Below are 25,421 nucleotides of genomic sequence, written 5' to 3' on the forward strand. Positions count from 1 at the left end.
GATTAACCATCTTCTTTGAAGTTGCTTCAGTGCTTCCTATTCACATGTTGCAGACATATTAGTAGGTAGGCTCTGCCCAGAGATGAGGAAGAATGAAGTGGTAGAAAACTGAAGCCAAAGACTCTTAGCAGAACTTGCTAGAGCTCCCTTTCCTGTCTCTAACCTTTAAATGGCTCTTAGAGCTTTCCCCAAAGATCCTGGGGAAGCTAATTGGCAAGATGGGGGAAGTTTGTGATTCCTCCGGCTCTACTTCCTGTGGCCCCTGAGGGCTCTTCCTTCCCTAGAAGTGCTCCAGATTTGCTTCTCAGCCACAATTTGTATTCTTCATGGCTGGAGCTTTGAGTTCTTTTCACAAAGAGAAGACAAAACCTGATGTTCTAAGGAGAATCTCTGCCTAGGCACATGTTCTGTTGGTGGCCTGGAGGTCATTTTAGGTGGCACATCAACCCAACATAAAATAACTGAATCACAGGGTGAGAAAGTTCTTCCCTTTTGAATTGTTTCCTAATCTTTCCAATTGAATCAAGGAGACATTTATCAGTGGTAATGTTTTCCACACCCCCTAACTCTCTAACAGAGAGAAAATAGGCCCCGGGCTGGCATCTTTTGGCAGACAACTATTTAGTTAGAATTTAACAACATGCTATTGTTTTCATTGTATTTATTTTCTACAGTTGCATTCTATTTATGGCAAATGATTCTGGTAGGGATTTTGGAGTAGAGATATAAAGTTTTCTTTCAAAATATATTTATTTTTAGAAAAGTGGAGTCAATAGCAGTGCTCATGGCACTAGAATACAACAGATCTTGTAGTGATACTCTGTAGATGGCAGTTTGGGAAGCAGGTGACCACCTAAATCCAAGTCGATGTGCCTTCCACCAGCTCTCCTCACTCACTCCACCCTTGTGGCCCCAGCTCTCTCTCTCTTCTGCCCTCCCAATGAAGCCAGAATTAGACAGGCAGTCAGTACAGATAGGTAAATGAGTCAGGTTGGATCAAGGAGGCCAATCTGAGTAAGTAGGAGAAGTTGGAGAGGGACTGAAATGCTAATGTCTTCAGAGCCATTCCTCCACCCTTATCACGATAACCTACCCCTGCTCCAACCTGTTGCTAAGGTAGCCTGTCCCAGGGAGATATTAATTACACCCCTTTCTGCTTGGCCCCTTCAGCCCATCTGCTTCTCACCTTTTGGCCATCCCACCTGAGCATCTCCTGGGCTTAGTCAGATATGCAGGAAGAACAGAGATAAGGGGAAGAGAGCAAGAGAACAAAGGAAGCCTCGGATTTATAAAAAAGCAAAACGTTCTATTCTTGGGATACCAGGGTACCAGCTATGGCCCCCTTCTGCCTCCTGGGAGAAGTCTATGTTACCCCTTTTTAAATAAACCCTGCTTTATATGCTTGCTTTGGCGTGCTTCTCTAATGTTATACTTCAACATGTGAGGAAGCCAACTCATCACCGATAACCTGCAGTATCACTGATCACATCAATACTGACAGTCTTGGAACTCCCTTTTCTAAAGGGATTTACTCTGGGTATTAGTGGATGCTACCTGTTCCTATTTTCAAAGTAGATCATTTTAGACCTTTGGGAAATAGCTCTGGACACAAGAGAAAAAATGGGAAGAACCTTTGGGTTCTATACTCAGACAGATCTCAGTCCAGTTCCTTCCTTCATTAAATATTAGCTCTGACCTTGGGCAAGATAATTATACCAAAAGAGTGAGTTTGGCATACTGGGAATTTTTATGAGAAAAGAGATGGATTGTGACAAGATGACTTTGTGTGATTCTACTAATGACACCAAATGGGTCAGACCTTCCCAGAAAGCTTTGCAAACCTCCATGATGTCCTCTGTCATTGTCCCCCACCCCCTACCCTAGCCCATTTCATGGGAGAAAGAGTTTTGTAGGGACATAGACAGAGCCTTTACAAAGTCTTTCCTGAGGCTAGGGATTCAGGTCAGAAGTACTTGGGATTTGCATGCATAAGGCCCTGGCTTGAGCCCCAGCACCATTAAAAAAAAAAAAAAAAAAAAGTTTCCTGCAAAACAGCACCATTTGTAATTGCCCAAACTAACAACTAAAATGTTCATTATCAGGAGGGTGGAGAGGCAAAAGGTACCCTGTTTCACAATAGAATACTGTACAACAATGAGGGGAAAAGACTACAGTGGCAAGAAATAGTATGGGTGACACTCAGAAGCATTATTTTGAGCAGAAAAGAAGCTACAAAGAATTCATACTGTGTGACTCCATTTGAGTGCAGTTCAGAACAGGACTAACTTGTGCTGTTAGAAGTCAGGGCAGGGCTCACCTTGAAAGGGACCACAGCAGGCCTTCTGGGAGCTACTCATATTCTATTTCTTGACCACGTGCTCATTTCACCTGTGTATTCACTTCTGTGAAACTTCATTGAGCTGAATGTGTGTGATATGCATTCAAGCATTGCTTAAATGCAGGGAAGTATTCTGGAAATGTATCATTAGCTAATTTCAGCATTGTGCAAACATCACAGAGTGTACTTAGACAATTCAGGATGGTATAGATCAATCACTCTGTAGCCTCTTGGTGCAATCGTGAGACACAATATGTACAAGATGTATGAAACTGCTGCCACAGTAATATCACACCGTTTCACAGTAAATGTATTTTTAATAAGTAGAAGGGGTATATTCTACAACAATGATTAAAAAGTCTAGTAAATATGTAAATCAGTATCGCTGTTGTTTATTACCATTATCGAGTATTGGGTACTGTACATAATTGTATGTGCTACACTCTTCTCCTACAGGCAGGGCAGTAGTTTTGTTATATCTCAGCTGTATCACAAACACATAATCATGGGTCTCACTACTATATCACTAGGTGATAGGAATTTTTATGCTTCATTATAATCTTATGGAATTACTGTCCAATATTCAGTCCATCTTTAACAGAAACCTAATCATGTGATGCGTGATTATATAAACTTCTCTGTCAGTTATTCTTCACTTAAAGGTTTAAAAGGATGTTATTATTGTAAAATATAAACCCTTCTCTTCATGATGTGACTATAGATCTTTTTGGTGCCAAGAAAATGAGGAAAGTTTATCATCTCAATTCATAAAAAGAGAGGAAGAAGAATCAGGAGACAGAGAAAGATTGTGAAGAGCAGAGCTTGTAGAACAGAGTTGGAAAACCCCTCTGGTTGGGGACTTGCTCTCAAAAGGGGCTTCCCTCATCAAACAACAGACAGTAAGATCCATCAGGAGTTCCCCAGGAAAATGTGGCCTGACTGGCCTTCCAGGGGCTGGTGCCCCCAGTGGCTCCTCCTCTCCTTCATTCTTGTCCTCCTAGTTTCACTTCCCAGGTGGGACTGAGATCCAGGTGTGCCAGCCAGGATTATTAAAAGGTTAGTGAGGCAAAACCTGGAAGTCCAAGTAAAATTGCTGTGGCAGAGCAGAGTGGGCCCACGTTGGATTCCAGGAGCCTCGGGTGATTCTTCCTTCTAGTTCTGAAGATATGTTTGTGACTGCTGTAGGAATTCCTTTGTTGGTTATTTTTTTCTGTGGCTTTATAGCCTGACAGCACAAAGAAGCCTGAGTGCCCCTATGAGGAAGAGTGTGAGGGATTGGGGAAGAAGAAGCTGGGGCCCCTTTGGGACCAGGCTGGAGATATTTGGAAGGAGATATTTGGCCTCCAGAGGCAAGGAGTAGATGAGCCACTGCCTAGAGTCCAACAGGAGCATGGCCAAGGGTGTGCCAGGGAAGACAAGAGTAGGGGTCCTCCTCTCACACAAAGGTCTGCTTAGGGGAGCAGGCTGACAGAATGAACCTGAAGATGTTTTATGTCTCCAAGTGCTTTTTTTTAAAAAAAAATAAATTTTAATCATAAAATACACTCACACTTGTAGCCAACCCTGTAATTCCTTCTCACTTGCCACACTGGCTTTAAAACTCATTGAAGGGGCTGGGGATATGGCTCAAGCGGTAGCGCGCTCGCCTGGCATGCGTGCGGCCCGGGTTCGATCCTCAGCACCACATACAAACAAAGATGTTGTGTCCGCCGAAAACTAAAAAATAAATATTAAAATTCTCTCTCTCTCTCTCACTCTCACTCTCTCTTTAAAAAAAAAACTCATTGAAATTGTGCTCTATATATGTAATAAGAATTGTAATGCATTCTGCTGTCACATAAAAATAAAAAAAAATTACATAAAAAATAAAAATAAATACAGCAAATGGATTATCAAAAAAAAAAAAAAGAAAAGAAAGAAAGAAAAAAGAAAAAGAAAGGGATTAAACAGTATGGACAAATCAAAGCTCCACCACAGCCTTCCTCTCTTCCCTGCAGTGACAGCTCTCCAGAACTGTGTGCTGCTCATCTTTGCAGTGGCTGTGTTTAAATGCCCTCAGCATCCTCTGCTGGGATCTCCTATGGGTGTTTCTATAACTGGAAAGGACTTTGCACTGTAGGAAGAGTGATGGTTTTGGTACCCAGGTTTGGAGGCAGGAGTTTCTGGGAAAGAGAGATTATTCAGGACAGTGCAGCTGGGAATTGCCAAGCCCCCGGGGAAAGTAGAGACAAGCAAACAGCTCAGAATGGCTGAGGAAGAGCTGCAGGTGGCAGGCCTGGGGGGACGGATTTTCCCAGGGAAGTGTGTGAGGTGTGTGGTGTGGCCTCTCACTGTGACCCCATAAACCATTATTAAAACTGCAACGAGAGCAAAATACTCGGCAGGATTGATTTCTCATGGAAACCAGTGAAGGCGCTGCAGTGTGTGTGCTGGGTGGAGTTAACCCCTGGCTACTGGTTATTCCTAAAATCCTGGTTTCACTGCAGGAATGTGTGCCTCTGAGGATCTTCCCTTCCTTTCAGTTTGTCAAGAATGTTGGGTCTGAAATGTAGAAGGTGGAGACTCAGACACATGTGGGATATTAGACAATTCCCTAATTATTTCATCTCAATGACCCAGCCACAATCATCCAATGTTGTATCATGCATGAGGTATGCAGAGATGACCAGGTACAGTTTCTGTTCCATGAAGTTCACAGTCTCAGAGGCAGGTCTGAGGCCTACTACAGAGTGAGGTCCAGGCTAGTGCAGAAGGACCACAGAGATGTGATGGGTTCCTTCAAATGGAGTGAAGAAGTTCCCAAAGGAGAGTCCCTGAGAGAGGAGAGGACAGTTCTGGATACCGAGGAGCTTTTAAAAGGAGAATCAGAATCCCACATTATATAAAATTACAATGCACCAAAAAAAAAAAAAAATGTGTGGTGGGGGAGAGTCAGAAGGAATGAGGGCTATAGGGAAGGGAGTGTACAGGGAGAAGAGCCCAGGGAGAGATGAGCTACAAAGGGAGCAGGGGCACTTTGCACAGGCAGGGCTGGATATTATGCTAAGTGTGGACATTCTCCATGGACATTAGGGAGACACTGAGGTTTTCTATAGCAATGTGATCCAATCAAGTGTCCCCAGTCTTATTCGTATGGTAAGCCCCAGTATGGTCTTTGGAGGTGAGGTCTTGGTGAGGTAATTAGGATTAGATGAGGTCATAAGGGTAGGGCCCCCACGATGGGATCATTGGCTTTATGAGAGAGCTTTGTCTTCTTCCACAGTGAGAAAGTGGTCTTCTGCTGTCCAGAAAGGAAGCGCCCACCAGATCCTGACCATGCCAGGCACCCTAATCCCAGACTTGCAGCCTCCAAAGCTTTGAAGAAATACATTTCTATTGCTTAAGCCACCCAGTCTACGGTGCAGTAGCCTCACTTAGCCACGGTTTTGCTTTCCAAAGTTTCTGTTACTTGGGATTAATTGCAGTCCAAAAATATTAAATGAAAAATTTCAGAAATGGGCTGGGGATGTGGCTCAAGTGGTAGCGCGCTCATCTGGCATGCGCAGGGCGCTGGGTTCGATCCTCAGCACCACATAAAAATAAAATAAAGATGTTGTGTCCACCGAAAACTAAAAAATAAATATTAAAAAAATTCTCTCTCTCTTTAAAAAAAAAATTCAGAAATGAACAATTTAAGAGTGTTAGGTTGTGCACCACACTGAGTACCATGATGTCACCCCACTCCATCCTGCGGGGATGTGAGTCATCTCTGTCCAGCATATTCATACTGTATAAGCTACCCCATTTTGATTACTAGATTAACTATCACTGTATTTCAGTATTTGTGTTCAAGCCCCCAAAGCACAAGAATTGTGATGCTGGCAATTTGGGTATGCCAAAGAGAAGCTGCAAAACATTTCCTTTAAGTGAAAAGGTGAATGTTCTCAATAAGGAAAGAAAAAAAAAATTGTATGATGAGGTTGCTAAGATCTACGGTAAGAATGATGCTTCTATGAAATTATGAAGAAGGAAAAAGTAATTTGTGCTAATTTCATTGTCACATCTCAAACTGTAAAAGTTATAGCCATAGTGCATGAATGTGTTTAGTTAAGATGAAAAAGGCTTTCCATTTGTGTGGGTATATATAGGGAAAAATCATACTATATATAGGGCTTAGTACTAGCTGCAGTTTCAGGCGTCCACTGGCTCTTGAAACACATACTCTCACACAAGCAGGGGAGGCTGTATCCTGTTGGGGCAGCCAAGATGGCCAAGAGAGATGATAATTAAGTTTGGAGGGAGGCAGGAGAAGTCATGTAGCCTTGCAGGTCAGGTACAGTGAGGGACTAGACAAGGAGAATACGGGATTATCCAGAGAACAGCCACTGTTTTGTGTGCTCACTGAGGGCTCCCTATGTGTCAGGCACTGTGTTGAGCTCTTTACTTACACCCTCTTTTTCACTCCTCCATAGAAGTATTTGCTTTTGTAGTCATTTTACAGATGAAGAGACTGAGGCTTGGAGAGGCATAGTTACCTATGTAAGAGACCAAATGGGTAAGTGGCAGCACCAGGATTGGAAGGCAGGTCTGTCTGTCTGGCTTCATCTCCTGCTCTGATTACTCTGCCCTTCTGATCCATTCTGAGTTCAGACCTCCCAAGTTTCCAGTTATCTCTGAAGGAACATTCCCGTCTCCAGATGTTCTGATTTGTAAAGGGCCAACAAGGTCACAAATGTACACCAATTAGGGATCTACTTGGAGTATATATTCTCTCAAATCACAGTGCCTTTTGTCGTCATTGAAGGGGAATGCCACCAGTGTGTCTGGGACAAAGGGGAGGCTGAGGCAGGTCTGGGAATAGTTGGGTGAGGAGAGGAGCAGAAAGGTGAGTGTTCTGGGAAAAAGTGCCTGGGAAGCAGCCATTAGAAGCTGCTCTGGGGCTTCTGACTGCCTGGGAAGGGAGTCCTCTGTAATGGAATCATGGACAGGTGGGCCTCAGTGCTAAAAGGCACCATGGTTGGGTGAGGTGGGTAGAGGAGGTGACAGCCCACACTCAGGAAAGTCTGATAAGTGTCAGAAGGCCAGTAAGGAAGGACTACAGTGGCAGTGATAACTGCTGGTTCTTTGAAGTAGAATATCTGTGACCCCCCACTCTTAGAGGCCTCTTTGGAAGGACAGAGCAAGATGGCAGCTAAGATCCTCCAGTGGCCAGTTCTTCCCAAACTCATCAAATTGAACAGCAATTCGTGCACCAAAGTACCTTCACAAAGAGCCAAGGAAGTCAGGTAGGAGACCAGAGTGGCTGCTTTTAGTATAACAAGATGTACAGAAGAAAGCAGGAATAACTGTAGAAGCACCTCCTCTTCCAATCAGCCCAGCACAAAGAGAGGAGCCTCCCTTTTACAGTAGGGAAAGAGAATGAAGTCCAGACCTTAGACTCAAAGTCCAGTACCAGGCCTGCTGAGGTGAAACCCAGCCCTGGGAAGAGCCCCATTACCCCTATCCCAGACTAATACCCATAACTAGGTCCCTAGAACTGCATTAACCAGGGGGCAGAGACTGCCTACACCATCCCTCTTCCAACCTTGTGTGGCAGATTGGAGAGCAGAACTCCATCTTATGGGAAGCAGGACACAAAAGTTAGCACAGTTCCATGTCTTGGAGCCCTGTTCTAGGGCCTCTTTGGTGAGACTCAGCACCCAATAGAAACTGAAGGGTCAGTACACAGGTCAGAGCTCACAGATCCTCTAGACCAACCCTGGCATCAGGTGGAGACTCAAGTTTGACTGACTTCATTTCCAGTCTTGGAGCAGGCATGGGGCACACCCTCCAATCTCCTGAGACTATGCAGGCCCCTGTGGCTATGAGACTCAGATGCAACGTAGCTCAGGATCAGCCTTCATGGTGAAGGGACTGTCTCCACCACCCATTCCCCAGCCTTGATAGCACAGGTAGCGCCAGACCAGTGCTTGCAGATGGGGCTCTAGAACTGCTCCAGCACCAGGCAAAGACCTGTGCCCCAGTGGGGTAGACTTGTGTTTTGGCCTGCAATACTACCAACAGCATGGGACTTAGTGCACCTCTGAGACTGCAGGTTCTTGTAGCTGTATGATTCAGGCACGGCCCAGCTTAGTCGGCTTCAGAGGCCTAGATACTGCCTTCATCAACACTACCCCTACCTTGGGCAGCACAGCATGTGCAAGACCCCATTTGCAAGGGTAGGACAGGCTAGAAAGCATAAGACTTTGAAGTGGAACTTAGTGCTAGGTTGGTGAAAACTAACACTAGATGGATCCTAATGGCCCTCATCCCTAGGCCTGCCTGTGGAACAGCTCCAGTGTCTGTGGAGGGCACAGCTCTAGTCTACTGGGCCTCCATTCTAGCCAACAATACTTGCAGCTCTGGGCCACAGCAATAGACAGCCCATAGCAGTGTGGGCCTTGGTCTGACCCCAATGTTGTGTTGGTCTTAGTAGGCTCTGGGTTCAGTACATGATACTGCTTGGTAGCATTGGTAGCCACAGCTATAACAGAGGACTCTGGTGCTAATCCATCCAGAGTGACTCCACTTAGAGTTAGAAAGAATCCTGCAGTGCTTGACCATCGGTCAGTAACTATGGATGCAGGATCTGGGCCTACCCTGGCTCCAGAGAGAAGCTTGTCCAGAGAGACTGCTCTTTCTAGGTACTCTCTTGGTTCTTTCTCAACAACACATAAAACAATGTATTTAGGTGCTTCTTTGGCCTTCCTCATACGCAGAGAGCATGGGGGCATTTGCAGGCCTCAGCAGCCTAAGGGACTCATGACTACCTTTTCAGAGGAACACCTGGATTTCACTACCTTATTAGCTTCTGCTTGCTTGAACACAGGGTCCTAGCGACTTTTACAAGGTTTTCTCTTCCCTCTAGGATTTTGGGTCATTTTGGGAGGTATCTGATGTGACCCCCCAGGCAGACTTCTGCTGCTTCAAAATGAGGATATGCCCCCCTAACTCCCAACACTGACTTCTAGTTTGCCCTATGATTTGGAATCCCACCTGCATACATGTAAATTTTTTCTCCCCAAATTCTTCAGTTCTGTGTGTAGTGGGAGACACAACTGAATGCTTGAATGTATCACCTAACACCATCCGTGAGAAGTGATGCAATACAGATCTGAGCATTGTCCAGCTGGGCCTCCTGGGACAGGAGAAGCAGTGGAACTGCCAGCTCTGTCTTGCTTGAAATGTCCTTCCTTCACACCATTCTGTCTTACTTCTCTCCCCACCTCCCCATGTGGTAGAGAAGGAAGAACTTCCAGGAATATGGTCACATCATTTCTGAAACAAGGATTGGCATTTGGGGGAGCTGGGTTCTCTACCAAGAGATCTTAGTTCTTTTTACAACTCCACACAGACCTCTGGACGTCAGGTCTCTCATCTGTCAAATACAAAGTGTTATGGTTTAGGTATGGAATGTCCCCCAAAACTCATGTGTGAGACAATGTAAGAATACTGAGAGGTAAAATGATTGGGTTATGAGAACTTTAACCTAATCAATGGATTGATCCACTGATATGAATTAATTGGATGGGAACTTAGGCAGAGAGGATGTGGCTGGAGGAGATAGGTTACTGGGGACATGCCTTTGGGATTTATATTTTGTCTCTGGTGAACACAGTTGTCTCTCTCTGCTTCCTGATTGCCATACCCTGAGCTGCTTTCTTTCTCCACATCCTTCTGCCACAACGTGCCTTACCTTGGACACAGAGCAATTGAGTCTGCTGTCTATGTACTGAGACCTCTGTATCTGGGCCTACTCTGGCTCCAGAGGGAAGTGCCAAAGAAACTTCTCCTCCTCTGAAAATCGTTTTTGTCAAGTCTTTTGGTCACAGAAACACAAAGCTGACTAAAACAGGAGGGTTGCTCTGTTTTTCTCCACTGTCCTTCTAGTAATGACAACATGGCATACGAGCCCCTCGGTGCCATCCCTAGGGTGACCCAAAGCAGGTGCCAATCACACACTGGAGTGCCATGTAACATGTGTGAGCAGTTGGAGGGCGGTGCTGGAGAGGTTTCCTGGGTGACCTGGTCCGTTTCCCTAAAAAGAAGGAATCAGCAACAGTGGTTAGAGAATTTGGAATGACAGAGGATCTTGCCTTCAGATGTGCTGGCCTTGTTTTATGTCTAAAGGGCACATATTTTCTTTTTTTGTTGTGTATAACCAGCTTTATAGTAGAAATAAAAAGCAGACAAGAGATAGACGAATTTATGTGATACAGTTCCGATTAGCAGAAGCTAGGCAGAGCCGATTCCAAGGAAACAGGGCAGCCTCCTACCAACTGAGAAGCTGTGGACAAATCACTTCCCTTCTGTGGGCCTTAGCTTCTTCATTTGTTCAGGATGGATCTAGATCAGGTGGTGTGAGAAGGAACCTTGAAGAGTTGCCAAGATCCTGGGGTCAAGCAGGGGGAGGCTAATAGAGTAGTAAAGTTCAGGTGTTCCTATTAAAGGGGTCTCTTGGGTTCTCATTGCACTCTGCCATGAGGAAGTTCAAACAGGCCCCTAAACACATTGTAACATTTAAATAAGGTTAAGCATATATTTGACTCCTCAAACATTTATCATTTTTTAATGATAAATGAAAGCTTTCAAAATCCTTTCTTCCAACTTTTGGAAATGTGCAGTACATTATAGCTAGGTAGTCATGCTGCTGTGCTTCGATCTCTCTGTAGCTCTGTACCCATTGACAGTTGAGGTTTTAAAGTGGAGTCAGAAAGTAGTTACTGGCAACACCATCACCTTTATTCCTAGGGGATTGTTTATGGAAATTCTTTCTCAAGTGGACTGACAGTGGGGCTTTGCTCACCTTGTCCCAATGGGTGTGTTTGCAATTCTTTTGTTGCCTTGGCTTGTGAAAAAGCTCTTCCAATCCTGAAGCAAGTCATCTTCCCTGACCTCTGGGCAAAGAGAAATCTGCTTCCTATTGAGTTTGAATTGATCAGGGGCCCAATTAAGGGAAGCAGAATTACCTGCTGTTTGGTTCCCTCTGAGGCAAGTCTAAAGAGGCTGAGAGATGAAGTCGAGATACCATAAGAAGGAATCTCTCTACCAGGTGACCCCCGGAAGGTATAGCCATATTGAGTTGACCATCATCTAAGTTCTGAACTCTGCCTTGTGGGCTTGGACATATGTGTTCACAGTCTTAGCACACATCAGTTCACTCCCATTAACAGAATTTTCAAGAGACCAACTCAGAGACTGAATGTCAATGTGCTGATTGAAAACAAGAAATTATAGTTGTGAGATGAACTGCATATCTAGGGCATTTCTCTCTGAATATCAGGTACGCAAAAAGGCCAGATGAGAATAAAAATGTCTCTTGAGAAGGGCAGAGAGGCAAGTTACTTACAGAATATGGGTTCGATTACTGGCTCCAGACCCAGGACCCCTATACCGCTGTCTCCCCAAGAAGGAAGAGCCCTGCTGGTAGAGTGGAACATGTGAGTCCCTGACCATACTCCTTCTCCCAGGACAGTGCCTTGGCGAACACTCCCCGAAAACTTCTACGGGGCTTCCATGGCTGGCCATCTTCCTTCTGATTGGCAGTCTATCTTAAATGATGTGCATATCATCAGGTCTTATTTGAATGGGAACCAGGCCCCCTAAGCTATCTGCTGAAGATCAGTTTCCTGGAAAGCAGACACTGAGACACGTCTGTGGGTGGAAGGTTGACCATGGTGTGCTCTTGGGATCAACACCCACAGCAGAGTAAGGGAAGGAGGCCTGGGAAGAGGGAGACTTTGAGCTGTGATACAGAGATGGCAAAGACCTCAGCCAGTCCCATCAGGGACTCTGGAGTTGAAGTGGTCCCACGGGCTGTTCTGTATGAAGGCTTTGTCCCCTGCATCTACCAGTCAATGGATATGGATTATCTATAGGAGGTGGTCATGACTTTAGATGAGGTAGTGCTCTTCAGAAGAGAGCAACTGGAAAGACATTAAGATGAAAACTCATCTGAGCGATCAGCTGCCAACACTGTAGCAACTGGGGGAAACTAGGCCTCAGTTCTACAGCTCACACCATTTGGTCCAGACTGTGACTTGTGAATGTAGACATGAAGCTTTCTTCCAGAGACTGAGAAGACAATCTCTTTGGGCCCCAGGCAATCCTAACTATATCTACAATCTGGCAAGTGAAATAGGGTCAAAGTGGCTATATAATATTTCATTCATTTGAGAACTTACTATTAGTTTTCATTGCCTCAGGAGACCTCAGAGGTGATAAACCCATGTGGTAGGGATGGACATTCGGACACCCCATTCAGTGATGTGGTCAGAATCTGGCTCACTGTCTCACTAGCTGTGTACCTCCTCTCTGGCCATGCAGAAGGACTGCTGCCCCTGACTTCTAACTCTTTCATTCCTATTCCTCCCCACCAGAACACTCTCTGCCTCACCTCCCCCCTCCTTCTGCTGATAGACTTCTAATCATCTTTTAGGGTCTAGTGTGAACATCACCTTCCCTTGGTATGCTGCCCTGAACAGCCTCTTCCTGCTGCCCAGCGGAAGTGGTCACGCCTTCTCTGAAACCCCAGGGCACCTGATGCCCCAGCTGTGGGCAGCTCTGTCCACACTCACAGATCTGCTAGTCTGTCCTCCTCCAATCTTGTTAAGGCCAAGAATAGAATCCCATCCCTGTCTGCATCCCTGTGATCTGAATGGACTCAAGAGAGAACTCTGAAGTCTTTTGAGTCAAGGAGTGAAGGGGAGGCATGGTGCATTGAGCTGGAAAGAGCTTATTCTGCCCAAGCCCATCAAGAAAGCTGCTCCTTTTCCTCTACCTGAGCTGTCCATTTAGAGCCTCTGTAAATACGCCCTCTCCCAGTTCCACAAAGAAGACGCTTCTCATCTCTAGCCTGTGTCCAGAGCTGTAACTGCACATTCTAGCAGTGAGTGCCCAGTTAACATGTGTTGACTAATGGAATAAATCCAGAATCCAGGGAATAAAGGCCAAGATGTGGGTGGGTCAGTAGGAGGAAAGGGTTGAAAACCATTTTAAAAGTGGGAATGACAGGTCTGGATGACAGGCTGCAGTAGCTGGAGAAATATGGCAACACGTCACAGGTGAAAGCAAGGTCTGAAGGGCAGAGAAGCAAGGATTTCAGGTCTAGACCTGGAGTATGGTCAGCTCAAAGGGTCAATATATTGCATGTGAATATTGATGTCAACAAGGGAGCACCATGGCTAAGAGAAAAATGGAGATCAGAAGAGCATGTGAGAGCTTGTGTTCAATTTGTGATGCTTCATTCTAGGGACAAATGCTAAAGGCAATTTTTTAAGATATTTTTTTCTGTACCAGGGATCGAACCCAGGGGCATTTAACCACTGAGCCACATCTCTAGACCCTTCCCCTGCTTTTTTTTTTTTTTTTTTTTTTTTTTTTTTTTTTTTTTTTTTTACAGACAGGGTCTCACTGAGTTGCTTAGGGCCTCACTAAGTTTTTGAGGCTGGCTTTGAACTTGTGATCCTCCTGCTTCAACCTTCCAAAATTTTTAAAGATTTTTAAATGTGTTTTGCTTCTCATCAGAAATGACACCTAATTTTGGGCTAGCCTACCAAGACTGCTTTGACCTGTCAGCAGCTGTCACATGCCTGTGATTGTTGTGATGAGGTAGGGAGGGGACTCCTGGCACCCGCCTGAAGTCTTCCCTGCCGATTTCTCTGTAGCAATGCCCACTAGGTGGTGACAAAGATTTACTTGCCTCCCTTGCAGAAAGCCTGCATTCTAGAAATAAAAAAATGAACTCAATATTTCACCTCTATAAAAATAGTTTCTTCTTTGTTAAAAACACAAATCAAAAAGTCTCATTATAGAAAACAGTGGAAATCTTACCAAAGATATCTCTAATGAGTGAAAAAAAAAACATTTAGAATAAATATACAAAGGATCTAATTACCTCTCTTCTCTAACCTGACCTTTCCTTTAAGAACCAACTCAAGGAGTTCTAGCAGCAGTCCCTGACAGAGTTCTGTCTGTCTGTCTGTCTCAGCTTCTCTCCTATGATTGTGTGCAGTTTGTTTCTGCCTTTTCCTGAGATTTGAAGGAAAATGTTCTGTTTGTCTCAATTCACCTACATGGATTTTCACACAAAACAGGCGTAAAGCCCTGATCTGCGGATTAGTTTATCAACCGTTTGCAGATGGGTAGAGAAGACTTTTTAAGCTGCATGGACAGAAGCGTACCATCTTATTGTTTTTTTCCCCAGTGCAATCCAGATAGCAGTAGTCGCCCAGTGTCAAATGGCCATTCCATGGGCAGTAGCCCACTCTAACTTGGGTGACCTTGTGGAGTCACAGTTTTTTCTGCCTCCCCCTGTGGCACCATGGGTAAGCCTTGGAGCCCCCTGATCTTAGACTTCTCATCTGTAAAACAGGATTTGCATAACACTTCCCACACATAGTTGTTTTAAGATGGGATAAAAAGAGGATAAGAGACACTCAAAAAATGACAAATCACTGTACAAACGTTGTGAGTCAATAGATCTCTTATAAAAAGATGCTACCTTTGAAAAGAAAGTTAGCACAAGATTGGGATCCAAATTAGAATAAGTTATACTCCATGTATGTATAATATGTCAAAATACACTCTACTATCATGTATATCTAAAAAGAAAAAAAATTTAAAAAGAAAAGAAAGTTAATTTTTAAAAGCTTATGGCTATGGAGGATTCTTTCAACAAATGAGACAGTCATGGAAGGACTCATGTAAGCATGCTGTGTTTGGAAAAGAATGCTCCTCTCTCTCCTATGGAGTCTAAGAAGTGCACGTCAGCTGCCATGCTGTCAGGAAGGCAACTCGGTACCTGGGACCAGGAGATCACCCCACCCCACTTCAGCAGGAGGACTATATCATGGAATCAGTGATCTTCTATAGCTGGGCATGACCATAAATAAAGTAGGTTAAAATTCACTACTTTTCCACTTCGGTCTTTGGTGCAAAGTAGGCTATTAATATCCCACTACATTGGGCAGATCATTCAATCAATAGCCTAGTGCTGGCCTAGGCTGGATTTGACCACAGCACAGTGAGGAATACTTCTCAGTGCTGTGGGCTGCTGGGGCCTGCCATTCAGCACAGAGGTGCCCTGGAGTAAGGGTCAGAGCAGGGAGGATTTGTGCTGGTTGTCTTGAGGGCCTGGGTTACATTTGGCCTGCAAAGGACTTTTTGTTTCTAAAATTTGAACCAGTATTATAAAATGGTGATTTAAAAAATTATATCTGGATTTCTGGCTTCTTAAATTCAGCAAAATAAATTTTAATTACCAAATGGAAGCGGGTGACTGGTCCTGAGAGACACAGAGTTCTCCAGTTTGCCACAGTGCCAACCTTTCTCTATTTCATTACCCCCGGGTCAGTTTCATCCATTTATGTTGCCTGCCTGGACCCAGAGTTTGAACTAAGCTGAGAAGTTGTGGGAACTTTATGCAGTAACTGTTTTTGTTTTGTTTTGTTTTGTTGTTGTTGTTGTTTTAATGGCAGTGCAGTTATGGCGAAGCCATACCACAGGTGGATGTGTGATTAGGCCAAGTAGTGGGTTCATTAACATCTAGGGAACAGTTGAAGTATTTTATCTTTCACCCCTAGACTCCTTCTTTTCACTGTCTCCTCACTTATATTAACAGGGTTGATACAGTTAGTACAAGATGAAGTATTTGATTTTTTAAAGGATTTAGTTATTAAATAGTTAATTGTACACGAAGTCTAAAAGCGAGTTTGTAGAGTGTTGTATTTCATTTCATCAGGAAAAAAGAAAAAAAAAAAAAGACAAAATTGTCTGAAGTCACTTTTGGTACACAGCCCTAGATTCATTTCCTACCATTGTGGGTTGGTGATGGACACAAGAAAGATTCGAATGCTCTTCCTCCATCCAGTAAGTGATGAATCTATGAACCCATTTAACTACTAAAAACAGCAGTCAGGTAGAAGATATTATGGGAGGAAAAAATCCACTTGTAATTATAACAAAGCAGATAAAATACCCCCAGTAATTTTGTCTGCAGTGGCCCAGATGCTCTGGGGAACAGTATGGAGTGTCTCAGGATAACAAGAGGAATTGTTCTCCTACTTCAAAATTGAACATGTTCAGGATATCAGGTAATAAAAAGAAAAACAATAACATGTTAAAATATTTTTATGGAACTTTACTATAGCTATTCTAAAACTCCACAACCCTGTTGCATTATTGAGAAAAACATGTCTAGAAATGGTCACAAATAGGGCCTGGATCTTATGGGACAGGGCAAGATTGTCATCAATTCATGTGAAAAGCACATTTAAAATGCTATTTTAAGTTACACAAAAGAAGCCTTAAACAACAGAAAGATCTCCTATGTTTGATCTTCCATTCTATTTTTTTAGAAAAACAGTGCTTGAATTTATTAATATATAAAAGATAAAAGTTGTAATTATATATTGTGGGTTCATTAACATCAAGGTAACAGTTGAAGGTGTGAGTGTTCACAAGCTCAGGCAAGCACAAACTGGACTCGACTTCATAAAACATCCAGTGCTGGGTACTGAACAAGGAGAAGGCTCAGGTCAGATGTTTGGAAAGCAATAAGGACCACGTTTCTATATGACCTTCCATTCTTGAGAAGACTCAATATTGCAAAGATGTCAAATCTCCCTAAGTGAATCTAGACGCTTTTAATCATATAAACTGAATTTAAAGTTCACATGGACAAACAGATAAGCATGTTCTTGGAAAGAAAAAAATTGTGAAAGAAAAAAATATAGAGTAACAGGAGGGACTAATACAACCAGGTTTTGAAACACATTATAGCAATTAACACGACATGGTACAAACACCTGACTAGATCAATGACACAGTCTAGAAAGTCAAGTCAAATACGTAATGGAAGTTAGTATATGATTTAAAAAAATGAATTTGAAGAGAAAAAGTAGGCTATTCATTTAATGGTGTTGAAATGAGTGGATCATCATGTGAAGAAAAGTTGGATCTGGGTGAGGTCACACGCAACTCAGGAGGCTGAGACGGGAGGCCAGTTTCTAAGTTGCAGGACAGCCTCAGCAATTTAGTGAGACCCTGTCTCAAACTTTAAAAAAAAAAATGGAGGCTGGAGGTGTAACTCAATGGTAAAGTGCCCCTAAATTCAATCCCCAGTCACACACACACACACACACACACACACACACACACACAAAAAAAAGGAGTTTACTAAATCACAACAGTATTTATTAAGGGGAAAATCATCACTGAACACTAAAATTAGTGGATAAAAAAACACAATTAAGAGATAGAGGGCTAGGGATGTAGCTCAGTGGTAGAGTGTTTGCCTGGCATCCGTGAGGCCCTGCGTTCAATCCCCAGTAATAGCCAAAAAAAAAAAAAAAAAAAAAAAAAAAAGATAGGATATTCATGTGATCTCAAGCTATCAAGCTATCTCCCTATAAGTTATTAATTAACTACAAAGTGAAAGATACTAACTTTTAAAAAAGTGTTTGGGTTTTCTAACCAAGGCACCCACCATAATAGAGCAGAGATAAACCATTCCTGATGTTCCTGTCCAGATTCCAGACTTTCAGAATTCGTGAGTATAATGAATGGTTGTTTAATGGTGCTGAGTTTTGGGGTAATTTGCCATGTAGATATAAAAATGGAACAGGTGGTGTCTGCTAAATTTTCTTACCGTAAGTTTCCATTTCCCTCTTTGTAAGCAACAGATAATTTGTGTGGGAATACGTGAGACTGTAAATGTTCTGTTTCTCATCAAACTTTTACCCTTGTCAAACTAGTTTTAGCATCTGCTGATGATTTTCTAATTCCATTATTCCTTCTGTATTTTTTTTGTTGGAATTTTTATATAAGGAAAAGCTTTCTCATTTTCTCTACTTCTCTGTGTATGTATTTATATTGATACATCTCATGGAATCTTATTTTATTCACTGAAATATAATACATTATTATCATTGATGCTCCAATTGTCCCACTGGCTAGCAGAAGTACCTTCAAGCTGGTTCTGAGTTCTTTTGAATTTTCCCCACTTCTTGTTAAGCATCTCTTTAGTGTCTGGTGCCATATATATAGCAGGCTCATCTAGAATCCAGACTTTTCTCCCGGGAGTCCTGGTTCTTTTTGGTGGGGAATGATATTTGGAAACCAAGATCTAAGTGCTAGATGTGCTCACTGCTACATGGATATTATTGCTTTTAGGTACTCTCAATGGACAGGGGTAGGAAACATATTTATCTATTAATGTATTAAAAAGCATGAGTTCATACTTATATCTCTAATTCCAACTCATAACCTCAGAGAACATTCCAATCTTTCCCATTCCCATGTTTTAAATTTGTTTCTCTGACAGTAGGAAACCTGGCTCCCATTTCCCTCAATCCATTTACTCATTTGATCAGGCCTAAAATTCAAGGAAATTCGTTTCAGATTTGCTAACTTGTGTTTCTGAGAAAAGCAAGCCTAGTAATTAGAGTTCAGCATTTTTCCAGTTTTTTTTTTTTTGTTTTTTTTTTTTTAGGTAGAATTCACATGTAGTGAAAATAACAAATCATGAGTGTACATTTGATGTATTTTGACTAATGAACCTAGATTTTATGAAGGCATAATCTTCTCTCATCCTGGAATATTCTCTCCTTAGTCAATACCCCAAGAACCAACCACGTTTCTGAATTTTTTTCCCACTGTAGTTAGTTTTGTCTTTTGTGGAACTACATATAAATAGAATTGTACAATTTGTACTGTTTTGTGATTGATTTCTTTTGCTCACAGAATGCCTATGAGATTCATCTATTATGTATCAGTAGAGTTTCCCTGTGTATTGCTCAGTACTATTTCATGTATAAATGGACCACAGTTTGTTTATTCATTTCCCTGGATTTTAGTCATTTCCAATGTTTGACTATTGTGAATAAAGCTGCTATCAATGTTCCTGTACAAGTCTTTTTGTGGCTATACATTCTCATTTCTCTTGGGCATGAGCGCTGAGTCATAGGGTAGATGCATATTCAAATGCATATGAAGCTACCATTTCCAAAATTATCGTATAATTGAACACTCCCACCAGCAACCGGTAAGAGTTCTGTTGCTTCACATCCTCACCAACGTTTGGTGTTTTCATTTCTTTTAATTTTAGCCATTCTAGTTGTTTTAGATTTTGTCTCTGGGATGACCAATGGCTTCGAGCCCTCTTCCCTCACTTTCCTAAGCATGGGCATTCCTGAGGCTTGGGTTTTGGCTCATTTTCTGTTCTTACTCTTCAGTTGGATTTAGTTCAGGGAGTGGGCATAGTTGTATGGTTCTTAAGGTTTTTGGAATTAAGCTTAAGAAATAGATCAGAAAGTTCAAGGATGCTCTTTACATTCCTAATTCTGATTTACATAAGCTTTTGTTAATGAGACAAAAATTTTGTAATTAATCACGTGCATATAATTTACTTGGGTTTGTTCTGTTTTGTAAAGCTGATTTCAATTATAGATATTTATAAAGAAAATGAGTATCTGGAATTGTTTACATGCTAACACTTCCAGAGTTTTTATGAAAATTATATGAGTAAAAAGATGAATTTTCATAAAATTTTCTTAGCAGCCTTTTTATTTTTAGAAAATAATACAAACCGTTCAAGGCTAGCATCAACATATTGCCAGACTGATAATTGTACTTGGTGTTTTCATACTCCTTTGCTTTTGTGCATTCGTTCAGTATGCCCACCACATCTCTGTATGGTATTATCTGCAATTTACAGATGGAGCCATGGGAAGCTCAGAGAGGTTAAGCGATTTGCCTAAGGTCTTGTAGTTGGTAGCGGATCAGGAACTTAAGAAGAATGAGTCTGTGTCATGGTCCATGCTGATTTTATTAGAAGTTGTCTGGGCTCCCCAGGAGCCCAATGTGTTCTCTAGCCCTGTGGAAGCAGCCAGTTTGATTGCTTCATTTAAATAGCACCGTGATGCAGCTCAGGGGTCCAGATCCAGTCAAGGATGGAGAATATCTACATTTGGCTGGGGTCATGGACCTCAGAACTTTCAGGAAGGAGCAGATGTCTGCTGGTTTCCTGTAGCTGCTTCTGTGGAGCACTGGTGAGGAGCAGCAATGTGAACAGGGTCTCTCTGATCTCCTTGCAGAAACAATTGCAGAGTTGGAACAGGAGGAGGCCCTTTTTTATTCTCATGACCTGGGAACCTCTGTTAGGATGAAATGTCCAGGTAAGCTGAGCCCATCTTTTGCTCCTAAATACAATATTAACAATGTTTTGACTTCCTACCTGATTCTCAGGTGAGATAATTGAGTTCATTGGTAGGCAGTCTCAGTCCAAATTTCCAGGCTCTTTACCTGGATTCAAAACCTGGTAGCACTCTTACTCAGCTTTTTTTCCCTCTTTACACTAATGAAGAGAATCATGACTGCTCAGTAGCACCCTTCATTTGCAATTTGCAAATTGCTTGTCCAAAGGAAAAATGCACCCCAAATACTGACATGTTTAATAATACATTTGACCATTGTATATTTTCTCAGACTATGGAATGAGTTTGACTGTAATTATAGCACAAAATAATTTGTAAGGAAAAATTGTAGAAAGTATCACAAAGAGATGTAGCTATAATTTCATAAAATAGAAATATTTATGGATAAATCAAAGGGTAAGCTACGTGGGCATCCATTAAAATACTTGGTCATTTGATGATACAAATTAGTCTGAACTTACAGTCATGAAGCCTAAAAGCAATCATACTAAGGTACATAAGAAATTGTCAAATGAAGCCAGGAGTGATGGTGCACACCTTTAAACCCAGGAGCTTGGGAGGCTGAGGCCAGAGAATGGTGAATTCAAAGCCAGCCTCAGCAACTTAGCATGGCCCTAAGCAACATTGTGAGACCCTGTACCAAAGGGGTAAAAAAAAGTCAAATGGGAATTTGAGAATTTGATTATAAACTGAGAATTTAAATGAAAATGCTTTTTAAAAAAATCATTAAGTTCCCAATAAAATTTAACTTGGTACAGTCAAATCCTGGATATGGGTAAGATATAGCTCTGGAAAATATAATATTTTAAGATGTCCTACCAGATCCAGCAAGTCTATGGAAATGGGAAGTGGAAGTAGGATTTGATGACTTTCATGTGTTTGAAGTTTGAATGGAATAGTGGAGACTATTGGGTAAAGGAGAAAGGAAGATCAGGCAGTGAGAGTTAACTGGTCTTACTGGTCTTATTTCCTATAATTTCTCAGATAGAAAAAAGAGTGTGAACCTGAGAAATCTGGAGGGCCAGGGTGGGGCAGGGTCTCAGGCCTGGGGTTTTGATGTGGAGAGACAGGCCTGGGTGCAAATAGCACAGCCCAGGGACCTGGGCTTGGGGGCAAGAAAAGGAAGCTAAGAGGAGGGAGCAGAATGAGTTCCCAAGGTCTGGCTCTTCCCTGTCCACTCCTCATTTATTTCCACTTCTGAAGAAGGTAATTTAAATATCACAGAGAGGTTCAGCTTTGTGGGTTCTCCCTACAAGGCCTACAGTCCACAACTGAGTTCACAAAGAAACTGTGCCAACACATGCAGCCTAGTTTTTGTCACGGAATGGGGCTCTGTACCCTGGCAACTATGATTCAAAAGGAAAGAGCTTTAAAAGGAACCTTATAACAGGGATTTTATTCCCCAGGAAAGTGTCATCCCTATAAATAGAGAGTGAGTATGAAGAAACATATCATCCAGAGTTAATGAATCTGGCTCCCTTGGGGGGTTATCATCAACCACACGGGGCTGTTTTCTTTCATTCCTCTCCAGGATGACCCTCAGTGTTTGGGAAGGCGATTTATCAGAGGATGAAGATCAAGGTGGACAGAGCCAAAGTCTGTCATGGTGAACAGCTCTTGTCCTAGCCTGTTCAGAGCAGCCTCACCTCACCCAAAACCTCCACTGGGGATTGGTTCACCCTCAACCCAATCATGGAGCACCAGCATAGAACTTGTTTCTCCCCTGTACTCCAACCTCTAGAGATCTGCTCTAGAGTGGAGACTGAGAATTGTTCCCAGGGTCAAATTATCAAGAAGCAAAGACCTTGTTAGAGTCAGAGGAGGATTTTGCAAGCAGGTGTCTTCACAAATATGCCCCTAGCTATTTCATTTGGGTATGATCCAGAAGGTCATATCAGTGGTCAGACATCTAATGTGGTTTGGAGATTTTCATCTTCCTTTCCTATAATTTCTCAGCCAGACCTCAATAAATGAATCTGCAGAGGATGTCACATCCTGCTAGAATAAGAAAATAGGTGGTAGAAAGGGAATTTTTAACTGCTTTTACAATAGTGAAGGTTAGCAAAATCCCTAAATCAAATAGCTCAAGAAATTCCAGGTTTGGAGAAATGCAACACAGAATGTCCCTTATTAGAGGGGTGCTTTCCAAGACCCCTAGTGGATGCCTGAAACTGCAGATCATACTAAACCTGATATATACTGTTTTTTCCAAAACATACATATTAGCAAAATTTGAATCAAAATTTGATTTATAAATCAAGCACATTGAGAGATTAGCAACAGCAATAATGAACTAGAACAATTCTAATAACATACTGTAATCAGTTGTTTAAAACTTATAAATTACTTATTTCTGGAAATTTCTATGTAATATTTTTGGACTATAGGCAACGGTGGATAACTGACATTGTAGAAAGCAAAGCAAGGGTTAAGAGGGGGCTACTGTATAGTGAGTGTTCATATCCCCACTGGGCTTCTGAAGGTACCGTATTGAGAGTACTAGGAGAGGCAGCAGCAGAGGCTGAGACAGATTTAAGGAAAACACCTGGAATAAGGTTAACTTCCTCTCCCTCCCTTTGGAAGGCATAACCTGTTGGACGGCATCTCATGGGTACTTCTGAGAGGGACGAACTCATCCTTTCATACGAACCTGATCCCATGATGATGGACCCAAGCCCAGAAACAACAGCATTCACCCATTCTTGAGGCAGAGCCACTCTTGGGGCCCGGCTTTTCAGTTCTATTGCATTGGAGATCCAAGTTTCCATCACACGAGCTTCAGTGTGTGTTTCAGTGTTTCACTGAAACCACAGCATGAGACCAACAAAAGCTGTGAATTCTTTCCATCAGTTCAAATCAAGTTTTATCACCAAATTTTCAGCCTTCAGAAATCTCACATTTCCCACTTCTTCATGGAAACTGTACAGGGCCAGGCCCACTTTCAGGGGCTAATGGCCACCAAGCTTCCTGTTGGCTTCTTGGCCACACTCAGGGGACCCTGAGTCTATTCCGTAGACCCTGCATTTCCAGCTTGGAGAAGACATGAGAAGAGGAAGGAGGGAAAACTTGCTTTAATTCTCATTTATAGTTGTATACAGACTGTTCTGTTAGCAGAGGACCCCAGAAGGAAGGATCTAGACATGCATCCTCAACTACCAACAGAGCCCTTAGTTAACATTTTATCACCAAACACATTGGGTACTTGCCCAGTGTAACTTGTTAGTCTTTTCATCAGGTCACATCTGAAAACACCAGCTCTGTTGCTGTTTCTCTTTCTTGCAGTTGCGTTAGCTCTAGTGTCAGGGTTACAACAACTCACATCATTCTTCACTCACGGGGTCGCATTGCCCCGTACTTGCTCCCTTGCCTCAGACACACATTGTGCCTCCATTTAATCATTCAGTCTCATTTTTACCTTTATCCTCCCCACTCCTTGTTTTTTGGGTACTGGGGATTGAACCCAGGGGTGCTTAATCTCCGAGCCACATCCCCAGTCCTTTTTATATTTTGTTTTGAGACAGGGCCTCACTAAACTGCTGAGGCTGGCCGGCTTTGAACTTGTGATCCTCCTGTCTCAGCCTCACAAGCCATTGAGATTATAGGAGCATATTTATCTTAAACACATAAATCCTCAGGCTTCGCTTCATTCTGTCTCATTTGAATCTCTTCATTGGTAGAATAGTTCACAGAAGGATTCACTTGTCTTCTCTGCGGGAAGGTGGTTCTGCTGAGCTTTCTGCTTTAGCTTTGATCATTAAGGTCCAGAATTTATAGAATTAGATATTAGCTTATAGAAAATTGAAAGGAGGTGAATGATTTTTGTCTGGTTGAAAGCGGCTGCTTTGTTTGGTGGGGAAGGTTATCCCCTGAGTGATGGCTTTATGCTGTGTAGCATTAACTGATTCTGCGTCTAAGGTACCAATTGTCCCCCGGTCTCTTTTTTATTACTGACTCTGTGTCATTTTCTCATGTTACCCTTTTAGCCAGCTTTTCCATCCTGCCTTCCCTCATTAATGAATATGCAAATCTTTGACACTAGCTCCTTGTATATTTATAAAAAAAAATCGCATTCTTAGCATTTTGAAAATTATGCTTTGACACCCCCAAATGTGACTAAGATTGACTTTCTCACCATTCTGGAGAGTCGTTAAAGCTAGATTTAGCTGAATTAGAAAAGTTGCAGTGCTGTGAAATTCTTGCTCCTGAGTAATGTGGTGGTTCAAGGACGAGCTTTAAGAGTAGAAAACGACAGGGAGCAACCCCCACCCCAATATTACTTGAGGGCAACATCTAGAGGATGGAGTTGGGGATGTGGATATGATCTGGGCAAAGCTCCTGTCCTCAAGGAGCCGTGTGGGGTGGGGTACAGATGGAACCTGTGACTGAGAGTCCTGGTCAGTACAGGATGTATGGCAGCAAGGAAGAGCGGGAAGAGCTCAGGGAGGGTGGGACACTCAGAAGCGGCCCCCAACTTACGCCCAGATGTTGTTCAGTGCAGGAATGAATACAACTTAGCCCTATGTGAAGGAAAGAAAAGGACAAAAGTGTGAGAAAAGGGAAGGGAAGGGAAATAGCATGATATGTGAGCAGAGGTTCTTGTCTTCAGAGCACTGGTTGTGAGGAAGGAAGTAACATGTACTCTGCAGATGAGCTTTTAATTATGTAATTAGCTTGATTGCCAGAGAACTGGTTAAACTTTATTTCTGGGTACCTCTGTGAGTGTGTTTCCAGATGAGATCAATATTTGAGTTGGTGGACTTAATAAAGCAGACCACCCTCCTCAGTGTGGGTGGGCACCATTCAACCTGTTGAATACACAGAATGGTGGTGGAAGATTCAATTCCCATTCT

The sequence above is a fragment of the Callospermophilus lateralis genome, chromosome 3 (assembly GCF_048772815.1).
Source record: "Callospermophilus lateralis isolate mCalLat2 chromosome 3, mCalLat2.hap1, whole genome shotgun sequence".
In the NCBI taxonomy this organism is placed as follows: Eukaryota; Metazoa; Chordata; class Mammalia; order Rodentia; family Sciuridae; genus Callospermophilus; species Callospermophilus lateralis.